Genomic DNA, 11,601 nt, shown 5'->3' with positions numbered 1-11,601 from the left:
TAAGCACCTCATTTTGGGGAATAGGCTGAAATTTAGTACAATCACCTTAATTCTCCTTTGTCTGGGAGATTTTATTGCATTAGATTCCTGATTAAATGTCCTGATTAAATGATATCTATCCTTCATATTTTTGCACTTTATATATTTTGGTAAAGATCTTATTTAATCCTTCCCAGGAGGAGAAAATAATCAACTCACTGATTAATTTTCTGAGTGTCAGGATACCTGGGAATTTCACACTCAAAGCATTTCAGTTTCAAAGGATGCAGATGGATATGCTGTGAAACTTTCAAAAGCTGTGAAGTAGTCAATCAACTAAATCAGCAAGACTTTTCTGGAATTCAGAATCCCAAGGTGATATGTTCTCAAAGACTATCTGTGAGTTTCACTGATTGCTAAGGACTTCAATACTTAAAAAAAAAACCCAACCTTGTACGTGGTGAAACATTCCATAAATTTCAGCCAGCGTGATTTTGAATTCCTGATTTTGTTTAATTTCAGTTTTGTTTCATATGGTAATAATTTTTATGCCTTTGTTTTATATTTCAGGGATGTTTGGAAAAAAAAAAACTGAAGAACATGGTCATACCTATGTTCCAGTAAAAGAATGAGGAACTTTTCTATTTTATTAGTGATTTGAATATGCTTGAAGTGGATAGATATTAAATTGTTCAGCCTCATGATTTGACAGCATATTGATTATGGACACTGGTGAGCATTTGCTTCTTACTTAATGTTATGGTATAACTTTTGTGTTGTGGTCCATGATGGCAACCATAAACCACAGAAAAAACAGAAAGCTTCAAAATTAATTGATTGAAGAGAAAAGCATATGTTCCTGGGCGGTTATAAACAGTTTTAAAAAAGAGAAGCAGAAAGTGTAGGGGCTATGGAGTCTTGGAGGGAAAATATCCTTCAGCTGCTTTTGATGGAGCTGCTGGATGTTGGCCCCACTGATTGACTACAGAGAGCAGGGATGGCTGAGATACAGAAACTGATTGCCTAAATTGCAGCTGTTGAGCCTCTAACCCTCTATGTTTTCTTCACCTGTAAGGACAACAGTTTCTTCACCTGTAAAGACAACAGATAAAATCCATAGAAACTTTATGATACTGGTTAAAATGAACAGTCTTTTTCTGCCATCAGAATAAAAACATAGAAGATGGCTACTGGAAGTAATTCAGTTGATTTGGGAAATTAGGTAATTACAGAATCACAGAATCTCTGAACTGCTGGGGCTGGAAGGGACCTCTGGAGATCATCTAGTCCAAGACGTCAAGGCAGTGCCACCTAGAGTAGGTGACAACCTTCTTACTTTCCAAATGAAAATTTAATTTTTTTGGCAATTAAAATATATTGTATTCCTTCACCAGAACCTGTGTAAATAGAAAGTTTCCAGTCTAAAATCAACAGATTAGTGTTTGAGTTCATTTGTTACAGGAAGACCAATATTCTGTGTAAATACTCCACTGTTATCATAAATACATATTAGATTCTTGTTCAGATGTCATGTCTTCGTGTCATCTTATATGACATGAAGAAAATATGTGACTTACATAGAAAGCATTTTGAATGATCTGTACTGTTCTTGCATCTTTTAATGCAGATGAATTGTATAAATTTTTTCACTAGGTCATACTACATCCCATGAAGGAATGACACCAAGTATCAGCTTAATATCTTGTTAAGGAACAAGAGGTAAAGAGAAAAAAAAAAGGAAGTGACTACTCAAATCTGAAACACCTCTGGCTTGGAGAAATCAGTCAGGTCTAACTTGGTGACGTGCAAAGCTAATGTCTCGGTACTCTCCTGTTTTCTTCCCAAATCTATATTCTTTTTGAGACAGGAAACCTTTTATTCTTTCACAAAGATTTCAGAGTTAAGATCTCAAAATCCCTTGTGCTTAAAAGGGTTGTTGCTTCTTTCTTTGAATGGTTTTGAATTATTTTAAAACAAAACCTAGCCAAAATTTTAAAATTTTAAAAACAAATCTACAAAAGAGATCAAATCAGGAAAAATGCTGACCATGAAATTCAGGAATTTAATATAACTACTTAAGAATTCTAAAATGGAGTAAAATTCATTGCAAACACATGGAAAGAAAGAGAATGCATTATTTTGTGAAGTTCTGGAAAGGAAGGATTTGTTGCTTTGAGCAGGGAATAACAGCATTATTCATGAATTTTCCTTTTACAGTATTTATTTTAAAGATCTGCTTGTCCTAGTTGATGTGTGCACTAACATCTAAAGAAACAAGATTTTCTTCCCATTTGGACAAAAAGAATACAAATTTCCAGTAACTCAGAGCCCTTTTAGAATTTATTATTTTATTTTATTTTATTTTATTTTATTTTATTTTATTTTATTTTATTTATTTTATTTATTTTGTTTTATTTTATTTTATTTTATATTTTATTTTATATTTTATTTTATATTTTATTTTATATTTTATTTTATTTTATTTTATTTTATTTTATATTTTAATCTCTATCCACATTTTAGGTGGCCTCCTTTTAATTCACCAGGAGCTGTGTCATCTGGAGAGCCAGAAAGAGTATTGGATAATGCAGCAAATAGAGGAGCATGCCCCCTCATACTCCATGTTGATCTTTGCTGGTTTTTTTCTTATTGAGATCAGCTAATTTTCCCTAATCTGTGATGAGTGATGATTGTGTGCATTCTGAAACTGATTTGTACTTTTTTTGACCATGCTTTAATTTCCAACTGTGTTTGGAGCCAGTTTCATTACAAAAAAAAAACCAACTCTTTATCATCAGAAGCTTTGTAAAAATGTAGTATCTTAATTACAACAGAAATTTTGAACAAAATATTATGTGCTAGAAAATGTGTGATTATTCTTAATTTTAAAATGTCAATCCCAATTTGATACTTCCATGGATATTTGTGTTCCAGATTTCCTGTAGGACAGAACTGTTGATTCTTCAACTGAGTTTAAGCCTGGAAATGTACAGTGCTTCAGTGTTTTCTCACTAATATTAATCAAGTTACATTTTCTTTCTCAGTTACAATAGGCAGAATCTAACTATTAAAGAAATTAATAATTTTCAGCGTTTATTAATCCAGCTCTGGCAGCTTCATTATCAAGCCTAAGCTCCTGCTAGGGTTTGAAGTGTCCTGTTATAGCAATCCTGTATTTAATACATTAAATAATTACTATTTAGCTTTCCCCTACAATAGGTAGCAGATGAAAGGGAATAGGAGAAAATATAGTGTTTGAAATTTAGTGCAGGTTGAAAATCTTGCTGTTCTTATAGCTAAATGGAAAGAGACACACTAAATTTATTATGACATTGAGAGTTCCCTGAATTGCAGTCTCATGTGGTCATCCACCTGTCAGCTGTGCCCTTGGGGCTCCTAACCAGACATGCAACTGCTGTGGAACTGCATCAAGAATGAGGCTAGAAATGAAGTATTTTCTGTGACTCACAAATATCTGTATGCTCACCAGGCTGTCTAGTCATTTAACACTTCATTGACTCTTATCTGCTGTCTGATGCTAGAGAATCTTCATCTCCTTTTCCCTTTTTATGTTCAGGGACATTTTGCAGTATTTGCCTCCAACTCCCTTTCTTAAGATTCCCTGATCTGCAGAAAGATAGTTTGTTTCCACTTCCAGCAACAAGCTTTTGTTCCACCAATAATCAAGAATATTTGAGCCATAGTACAGGCAGACATATGTCTTTTACCAGGCAAGGATTCAAAACTTCGCAGCAACTGATATGAGGTTCCACTGCATCCTTAATATGAGAGACCTCTCCAATGGCTTTCAGGTCTATATCATGGGCTCATGTACCTGACAACGCTGTATTATTGCTGATCCTTACAATCTGATGATGGACATTGGATGGTGGATTGGTGAAGAACAGATGCTTTTTCTGCTTTTTCTATCTTCTTCTGCAAAATAGAAGATAGTCCCTGCCCTAAAGTGACCATGGTCAGGTAGATCAGATGGGTAGAAAGCTGAGACAGAAAATGTATTCAGTGGAAGTAGAACAATGGTTTGCAAAGTTTGCTGTGCTTAATTTTTTGGTTGGTTGGTTTTTGAGAAGAGAAGGTCAACATTTCAAAGGGTAAAACAACTTTTGGAAGACCAGGTAGAACAAAACAGAGATTGAAGAAGCTCTGAAAAAGTAATCATAAAATCACAAAATCCTTTAGGTTGCAAAAGACCTCTAAGATGAATGACACCAGCTATTAGTCTAGCACTGCCATGTCCGCCCTTAAACCACGTACCTAAGTACCTCATCTACACATCTTTTAAATACCTCCAGGGATGGTGACTCAACCACATCCCTGGGTATCCTGTTACAGGGCTTGACAACCCTTTCCATGAAGTAGAGTTTTCAAAGGGTAGCTGAACACCAGAGCTGAGATTCAAGACAGAGGGAAGGATTTAATAGGGTCAGCAAATCCTGCCCTTTCTTGTAAAAACATGTGAGTCTGATCCTGGTTTATTTTTACCTGCTTTCCTGTTCCTTAGAGTGCAGCTCTTTTCTTTCACAGAATGTATTTTTTTTTTTGTCTGTCCACCCCATGGATCACTGTGAAGGCAAGGAGGTAAGGACTTGTCAGTCCTCTTATACACCATACAACTTGTTTTGGTGGGGTTGCACAGGCCCATCATGCATGTTTGCATCTCTCCTGGCATGGAAGTTGTGAAAGGAGGAGGTTTGAGGTGACGATTGAGAAAGTGCTAATTTTGTCATGATGACCTCTGTCCTGTTTTCTTGAGCAATATTGAAAAACAGGGCTAGTGAGCATGGAAGGTCCTGGCAGTGCTGATGTTTCCATGTGTCCTGTACTGCCCTGGAGTCTCAAGTCGTAATGGCCCACCTAAGTGTGCTGGTGAGTGGAGAGTAGGCATTTGTTTTAACTATATTTTGCGTGTTCAGCTGGCTGGAGAACTTACTGATTTTAGAGACATTCTGGTTCATGTTCAAGAATATATAGATTCAAGCACAATGTCTGCTGGATATCTACTAAGGATAACTAATGTCTTTGCAGAATATATCACTTAGTCCTCCTTAAGACATCCTATTTTGATGCCAGATGACAACATTACAAAAGAAAATATTATTTTATCTTTAGGGTATTTTGTTTGCTACACCCAAGTGCTTACAGCAACCAAATGATATTTATTATCTCTGGTCATGAGTCAGCACATGTCTATGGGGATAAACTAGTGGAAAGCAAAGACTGTAATTTCTGTTATAAAATGGTGATGGATACTACAGACAAGTATTTTGAGGTATGTTGGTAGCTGGAAAGTATTTTGCCTTGTGCCAGCAAGTTAAAAACTGAATGGTGACAGGTCTTATTTATTGGAAGTCTATGTAGCAGTGGGGAGCTACTTGAGGAGTTCCTAGGGAGCTACAATGACAGGCCTTCTGTGAGCCCAGCCTTTTCTGAGGGTGCCATGCAATGGGTGTAACTGGAATATCTCTAAAGGGAACATGTAATCCATCATGATGCTGTGCTTGCATGAAGTCATTGCTTTTTGCTGTTCAGGGCTTGTTGCAGTGCAAACTTGTAACGCTCTTAATGGAAGGTTTATGCAGGGCACCATGGACCAACAGAGCTGATAAATGGACTTTGTTGGTGCCCTTATGGAAGAGCAGATTGTGGCTCAGTGTTAAAAATAACCTCCATTTTGTTTGTTTGAACAGAGATTCACCGGGGTCTTTTGCACTCCACAAGAATTAACACCACTTATTTTCTGAGGCTGGAGAGATAATCTGTAATGATGCAGATAGTTTGCCTTATCTTTTAATTAGTTAATGATGTAGCAGGCCTTTATAAGAAAAGCAATATTTGTCTTTCATTTCTGAGAAAGGGAAAATGCTTTTAAAATTGGATTAGCTTGAAGCAAAGACAATACCTTAATCATACAATAAATAATGGCACTGCATGGCAGACCTGGAGTTGCTTTGCTGCCCAGCCTTTTACAATTTAAATCTAAACAAGCCAACACTTCTAAGTGTCATCATAGATTTACTTTATTTATCCATACCTTTTTTTTTCATATGTATGCTTACTTTACCTCAGTTTAGTGTAATTTGTTTTTTTCACGTCAGGCAATATCTTAGTGCCCATCATGGCTCCAAATCTCGGCTTCTGTTTCTAAAATCTGATTTACTACATTTGCTTTGTTATCCTGCCCAGAAGAAAACCAGCCAGTTTTCAGAAGATGAAGATTTTGCTGACTAAGTGAGGTACAGACTTCATTGTTGTTCCTTGTCATTATTTGTAATCTTTCTTTAACCGATACCATCACTCCGGTCATGTGTAATATCAGTGATTTCCAGAAAGAGACAGAGGCCCCTGCTGGCAGAGATTAGCTTTGTTGAAGCAGTTTGTATTATTTGCAGTGTCAAATGGTTTAACACACAAACTTTTCTTCTCAGTGAGTTCTACTAGGATTTCAGTGTCATCGGTTTTCACTTTGCACATAATCAGACAAGAGCTATATAAGAGAAGGCACTCTTGACAAAGCAATCTATTGTAGGAGTTGCACTCCAAGAGGATTAAAGATATGCTTAAATTTCAAAGATAATCCTGGGGACCTTTCATAGGGACTGTAGGGTTTTTTTTTTAGGCTGATTTAGAGGTTGATGTGATAATCATCGGACCTGCAGACAGATGCCTTCTCAGGTATCGCTAGTTTTGCTTGAAAATGTTGGTAAGCTATTATCTTCTCTCTAAAGTCTAGTGACTGAGAGTGGTATCTCAGTTTGGCAAACAAAGTGGCAGAGTGTCTTAGGTTTACAGTTTGGCAGTCCTGGAAAAGTGGTTATGAAATTAAATCCTGTAAGTTTTTTCTTACCCCAAAACCTTTTATTTTTTTTTTTATGGATCCATTGTGAAATCATGAATAAGGCTGACAAAGTTTTACAGTGAAGTCAAAGAGAATTGGCTTCCAGTAATGTTTTGGTTGTACAGGTTTTTAGCACTTTATTAGATGCAACTAGATTAGACACATTATACCCTTATTTAAGAAGGTTCCCATCAATTTTTTTCAGGGCTTTTTTCAATAATTTTTTTTCAGTGGTATGAGACATAAAAAGAATGAAGGGGATATCTCATTGATACATGTAGGAAAAAATTAAGCAAAAGGTCCAACCTGCGGTCTCCAAGCTCTGGTCTTTCATCCCTTAGAATCTGCATCTGATTTTAAAAAATGAAATTTTGCAAATAATTTTAGATGTTTATATAAATTATTAGAATATAAACTACAAGAGATTTCTATCAATGTCTCAAACATAGTTTTCTGTGGGAGGAATTTCCTCAATACACACATTTCAAAATTTTAACAATTAGATCTCATCTAATTTTGGGGCGAGTCCTCATCTGGCCTCATTCCTCCTATGGTATTCTATGATCAGCTAATAACAGCATGCTTTAATTAGTCTGGGACAAATATTCCAAGAGTTAATTAAAGTTTGATGCAGATTTGTCATTAAGTGATTCATTGTCCTTTGGCCTTTCTGGTGCAAACAGTTGTGAAATTCTCATGTGCTCCTACAGCCCAGTGAACCTCCCTTCAAGTTCACTGGGTCTCTGTTCTGAGTTCAGTCAGAGCCCATCAGATTCCTGGTGGGATGCTTTGAAGCAACTCAATGTAAAGAATGTGTAACCAGACAGCTCTGGCAGACCTTCAGTATTTGGTAAAGGAAAAGAACGTTTCTTTCCACTTGCTCAAATACTGCAAGCAATAGCAAATGCTGAGGTGAAGATAATGTACCTTTAGGTGTCAGGAGAACATTATCTTAAAAACAGACAAAAAAAATGAAAGAGGGGAGGGATAGAAGGCTTGGTGCAATTAAAAGGAATTGAGGAACTTTGCTGAGAAGGTTGTTGAAGTTACTTTATGTTACTGTTACTTTATTGATATTTTGTCATCAGGTGCTGAATCAGTCCTATCCTGTAAGCTTCTAGGGGTTACGAACTTCTGATTGGAGTAGGTAGTAAACAGAGCTTGTCTGGGCTGGCAGGATACATCTGCTCCCTGGAGGTTTTCCAAATTACACAGAAGAAACCAGGGCCTTAGGGTAAACTAATGATATTATTTTAGTCTGTTGAGTTCACCACTTCAAGAATGTGTTTTGTTGTTCACAAGCTTGATAAAATCACAGGCAAAACAGTGGAATTTACACTAACAACTCCTATGGTTCCTGTGGTTTCCAGCTGTACCTCTTTTCTTTATTTTTGAAAACTGGGTGGTCAAAATATATTTTAGTGTCTTTTCCCTTATATGCTTCACAGAATTTTAGTAGTTTCTCCACTTTTTCCAAGGCAGCTGCTTCACATGTTACAAGGTTGTGGTTGGAGTTCTGGTGTTTATAGTTAGTGATTTAGTATAAATTTTTGTGTGTCATTGAACATGTATTGGTTTAGGGGTGTAAAGTTGAAGTGGGTGAACACAGGAAAAAATTTTGTTCTTGTTGCGTGTGAGTCCTTTAGTCACCTAAACTGTCCATATGCAAAGATTAGAAATGTAATTGAGTGAAATGCTTTTTCAGGTTTACAGACCTTGCAAGGCTGAGCCCTGTGTGAGCAAACAGCAAAGGAGGGAACATTTTCAGTTTCACTCTGTGTGGACAAGCAATATTTCTGAATCTCAGATGTGCTGAATAAGGATCTGATTGTAGCCAAATTTGGTGGATGCCAGCCCCCAAAAAGCCCTTCTGTTACCTTGGCCCAGGGCCAAACTACCATGGCATGTGTAGCTCAAGGCTTTCTCAGTCTCTGCTTTTCAGGGGAAGGTAGATGCTGTTCTGCTTTGAAAAAGGCAGTGTGCTCTTCAGTGTGTTCATGGTGTCTAACTTCTTGCGCTGTCCTTCCCTGGTCAAATGAGGTGCAGTGTAAGATGTAGACTTAAGTGGTCATTTCCTCCCTGCTGTTTCCAAGAAGGAAAATTTCTAAGCCTGTATTACAAGCCTGAAGATTTGCTTTGCTAGCTTTTGTGACAGCTTGATCATAACAGCCAGCATTGATCTTATTCTGTATTTCAAATGTGGTCACACTCAAATGCAACTGATGTGAGTTGGTTTCTTTCTGGAAACCCAAGCCAAAAAGCATTCCACGTGGTCCCACACCACGTCTCCCTCAGGGCAACAGTGCACACCTCAGTTTTGTTGGGGTTTTTTGCAGATAAGAAAGCATTCCTAAATAAATTCACTAACAACAACAACAACAATAAAATGTCTTTCAGAAAAAACAGAATTTTAAATGGATCTGATTCTTCAATGGAAGAATTTAAAATGGATCTGATTCTTCAATCTGATTCTTCCCACACGTTTTTTGGTATGGTAATGACTGTTCTTGATGGGAGCTTTCATGGCTGCAATATCCCTTTTTAGTACATTCATGGGGAGATTTCTTCAATCTTTACCACTAGATGATGTCAAAACTTCAGTGTCTGATATAGGGGAAAAAACTGCAAACTGCATTTCATTTTGGATGTTATACAGCAAATTAGTGATATGTAAATAAACTGAAAAAAGTAAGGAGAAGTCAGCAATGTGTTGCCACCACAAACATGCATTTCGCACTTTTTATGTATCAACATTTTAACAGAATATGAGTGATTGCCTCCTTTCCTTACAGGTAGATCTTGCCAGTTTGTACATCAAGATGGGTGCCAAGAACATGCCCACAGTATTTTTGCTGACAGATGCTCAAGTTCCAGATGAATGCTTTCTTGTGCTGATTAATGGCTTGTTCGCATCAGGTGATTAAACCAACAAATTTCTTGAAAGATCTTTTCCAATGACAAATGATCTGTGTTTTCATTGAACTTCAAAGAGATTATTTCTCTTTCAGGTATTTGTAGGGAGAGATTTTAGAGAGGCCATGTCAAGTCATCCAACCTGAGCATTGAGTCAAACTTGGTTAAGAAAGCATGGCCTGTTGAGGAGACAAATTGCTAAGGCTTATCATGCAAAAGTGCATTGATTTAGGGGGAAATGAGAATGTCCCTTTGACTTAATATTATTTTTGCTTTGGTGTGATTTCACTAATTTCAAGCACTGTCACCATGACTGCACAAGTGTAGCATGTAGCAATGAAGCTTCACCCATGTTTTGAAGATTAGAAAATCTGGACTCTGAATGTGGGGGGTGTGGGGATAAGATGGAAGAAAAAAAATGCACCTCTGGACAGCTGGAGTGCATCTTGAAAGATTTTTTGTAAAGTTGTATTTACTTTTGCAACCAGACTAGTAAACAATTTAAACAGCCTGTGAAAAAAAGAACCAGCATTCTGAGGGGAACATAATTTAGAAGTGAACTTCCTATCAGGGAAAATTCAAAACAAAGTTGTTTCCTACCCCTTAAAAAAATAAAAAAGAAAAAAAAGAATTGTCCTTTTAGGCAAAAAGACGTAGGAAGCAGGATGAGACTGTTTTGTTACTAGACATATGTAGCATCATACTGTAGCTCTGGTTACGTACTTAAACCTCGTTGGGCTAAATACCATGTAGAAGATTATTTGTCACATGCTACCTACCCCTTTGTCTTTTCACAGGAGAGGTTCCAGATCTGTTCAGTGATGAAGACATGAAGGTCATAATTGCAGGAGTTAGAAAAGAAGTCTAAGCCCTGGGCTTGATGGACATCAGTGAACACTCCTGGAGGTAATTCCTGAGGCTGTGGCTGCAGTAGAATGTACGGCATATTTCAGGGGCAAGAAACAGTGACGAGCTGATCAAAATAGCAACATATTTCAGTTATCTCATAACCCAGCATATGCTGGCATACTTTTTTTGAAAGCTTACTCATTGAAGTGTGGCACCGAATTTGCCTCTCCTGTGTTACCCCATAATAAACCTGCCTGTGTGGAGGTTGGTGTACACCAAGTTTTGCTCCTAGATCTGGCTGTTGACTTCCTGCCTGTTCATAGGAAAGTCACACAGCAGCTCTTTGTCTTAGTTTCATGTCTTGAACATAATGAGGCACTTCAGAGAGAAGGTGCTCATGAGGAGTCTGTGGTGCTGTTAATGCAATTGTAAATACCCTTCCTGCTTATACATGTAGTAATTCTGTATTTGTACTCAACTCTTAAACTTCTGCACAAATGATTTCACAGAATATGCTAATTCTTTCTACTTTTCCTATGCCATATAAAACTGGAAAAACAAAGTATACGTGTAGGTGTTTTCAGATTTAAAACTGTATAGCAATACACATAACATGATACCATAATTGCAACAAGTGTCTCTCCTAAACTCTGTTTTAGAGACACTGCTTTGGAGGGAAACTGTAGTTCTCTTCTGAGAGCTGGAAAGCAGTAGCTGGGAAAACTGGTTTTGCAGTGGCACCTTTAGGAACTTTCAGGTTAGGTAGGCTTCAATTCACTCATCATCTGAAATATCTGTGTAGCTGATAAGAAAATGAGAAGTCTGAAAACCATTAACCCTTAAGAATGAGAATGCTTTGAAAGGGATATATGCCTCATACTTACTGTATTAAAATTATCTGCTTGATTGGGGATTGGAAGCGCCTTCCTATACCAGATTATTCTATGGTGATCTCCTGTGCGGGCTCTGTTTCTCAATTTTCTGAGGTGTTTAACCACCACTGT

At 37.2% G+C, this 11,601-nt stretch overlaps 1 long non-coding RNA gene across 1 annotated transcript; it reads left to right on the top strand.

Moving 5' to 3' along the window:
* The first annotated feature begins 578 nt into the window (after positions 1-578).
* LOC137484946 (uncharacterized) lies at positions 579-3,068 on the top strand. Its single transcript, XR_011005108.1, has 3 exons — positions 579-711; positions 1,633-1,767; positions 2,914-3,068. It is a non-coding gene; the product is annotated as an uncharacterized lncRNA (long non-coding RNA).
* The last annotated feature ends 8,533 nt before the right edge of the window (positions 3,069-11,601 follow it).

The sequence above is a fragment of the Anomalospiza imberbis genome, chromosome 1 (genome assembly GCF_031753505.1).
Source record: "Anomalospiza imberbis isolate Cuckoo-Finch-1a 21T00152 chromosome 1, ASM3175350v1, whole genome shotgun sequence".
In the NCBI taxonomy this organism is placed as follows: Eukaryota; Metazoa; Chordata; class Aves; order Passeriformes; family Viduidae; genus Anomalospiza; species Anomalospiza imberbis.
The sequence above is the reverse complement of the archived record's forward strand: the minus strand, read 5'-3'. Positions and strand labels throughout refer to the sequence as shown.